A 2458-nucleotide genomic window follows, 5' to 3' on the forward strand; every position below is an offset into this window, starting at 1 on the left:
TATACAAATGTGCACGTGCATACACACACATTTGCACACATATGCAGACACCAATATATAGATAAGCACATATACACACACGCACACACACTCACACATATGCACATACATATACACACACACATTCAAATATGTATGCACAAACATGCACGTACATGCACACAAATATACACAAACACACATACACGCATGCACTCACACATACAGACAAATACACAAACATCTACATGTACACACACTTACACACATATGCAGGCACAAATATACAGATATGCACATGCACATATATGCACACACCCCCACACATATCCACATACATATGCACATACAAATACATTCAACTACACAAACATACAAACATGCACATACACACACTCGCCCTGATGGCAGCATGCTTGTATATTTTTTGTGCTACAAGCTTCCAAGCTGCTGCCTCGCAGCTCCCTCATTATCTTAATGGCTTCAGAGGGAGTCACTGAGCAGACGCCCATGAGGTATTTAAGCAATTGCCTAGCAGTAGACATCTAGCTAGTCCTGAATCACAATCAGCACATGAGGACGACCTCTGTTCAGATGTCCAGTGCCTGTTGTGGCATTTTTCCCACGTCCACTTGATGTACTGTGACAATCATATCCAATAACTCATCAAACGCACCCCTGTGTTAATCATTCAGGTTGTCTCTGACGTTCTGCACCATCATAAACAACGCTGTTATGATATAACTCTTCGCGTGTGTCTCCATTTGCTTTTCTAGGATGAATTTCAGGAAGGGAACTGCTGGGTGAAGACATTTCAACCTCAAGGAGCCCATTTCACGAGGGCTGAGTCGGGCTGCCCAGGTGGCGGTACAGGTTGTGCACTGCTCAGGGTGCCTGAGAGAGAGGGGGCAGCAAGGACTGAGGAGGCATCCAGGGTCCCCTCCCCGGGGGACCTGGTGTCGTCTTCACAGGACCTTCCTCTGGTTTGCACAGAGGCACCATCCTCACGGCAGGGCCCTGGCTGAGTTGTCAGAGGAGGCTCTAGGTATGCGTGAATCTTGGCGGCCCAGGGTGGGCTCTTGATACTTCTCCAGCCCTTCCTGGGATGGGGTCGAGGTGGGGTTGGTGCCCAGGACCTCTTTCTCCTTTTGTCCTCTCACAGCTTGGCTGGGCCCCTTTGGAGTCATTTCTCTCACTTTTGAGGGTGGTGGCAGAATCCAGCTTCCTGGAGCTTTTGCTGTTGAGGAAGAGATGTCCTCAAAACCCCTTCTCGGAGCCCCCAGGATAGCCAGGACACGGGATGCGTCCTGAGTCCACCCAGCCCTGAGTGGGGAGGGGAGACCCTCTCCCCCTCAGACCACTGCCTGGAAGGTTCCTGGGTCAGAGTCCTTGCTAGCTGTCTTGACATCATAGCCCTCCAGCTTAGGTGTGTCAGGAGCAGAACTTCCACCGGGCACAGTGGCTCGTGCCTGTAATCCCAGCTACTAAGAAGGCCAAGGTGGGAGGAGTGCTAAACTCAGGAGATCGAGACCAGTCTGGGCAACAAAGCAGGACCCCATCTCTACAGGAAAGAAAAGAATTAGCCAGATGTGGTGGCGCACACCTGTTGTCCCAGCTACTCGAGAGGCCAAGGCAGGAGGCTCGCTTGAACCCAGGAGTCCAAGGCGTGGTGGGCTGTGATCCTGCTACTGCACTCCAGCCTGGGTGACACAGTGAAATCCTGTCTCGAAAAAATTATAAGAGTGTTTACTCGGGTATGTCACTGTAAATCACAAGCACCCCTCCACCCACAGCCCGTTAATGTGGCCTGTTGACTTGTAAACCGTAGGGCATCAGACGGAAGTTCTGTCTTCTGAAGCTGGTGCATTACCACCAAAGCAGGATTGCTTTAAGTTAACCCTTAGCCACTCACCAGTGCTTGAGACATTTCCCTCCTCTTAAGACCCAGCCCCAAGTGCTTCTGATCACGCTGCCCCTTCCTCTGGGTGATCCCTGGAGGGAACTGCTCTCAGCTGGCTGACAGGAGGCATGTGGCATGGCTTTCTGTGCGTCGACGTGCATTCACACCCGCCCCAAACAGTGTTCAGCCCTCACAGGTCACAAGCCACAGCCCAGCCCCACACACTAGCCACTGAGCAGGCAGGGGTGTGGGCTCTGGGTTCCCCGGTCCACTTCCAGCCCCCTCCTGTTTTCTGAGGGAGTCTGGAGAGTCACTTAGTCCCCCGGTCTCCATTTTGTCACATAAAATGGGGAAAACCTCAGGACCGAGGGGTGTTGGAGGCTGAATGTCGACACACATGGAGCCCTAGAGCCGTGGCAGCTGACAGTGAGTGTCCAGTAGGGCAAGCCACATTCCATGGCACTTACCACCGGGCCCTTTCTGTTCTCATGCAATGCATCTTCAAGATCCTTCCAGCCAGGCTCGGTGGCTCAGCCTGTAATCCCAGCGCTTGGGGAGGCTGAGGTGAGTGGATTGCCT

Source organism: Carlito syrichta, unplaced genomic scaffold, assembly GCF_000164805.1.
Source record: "Carlito syrichta isolate Samal-C Ts95f unplaced genomic scaffold, Tarsius_syrichta-2.0.1 Scaffold305214, whole genome shotgun sequence".
Lineage (NCBI taxonomy): Eukaryota > Metazoa > Chordata > Mammalia > Primates > Tarsiidae > Carlito > Carlito syrichta.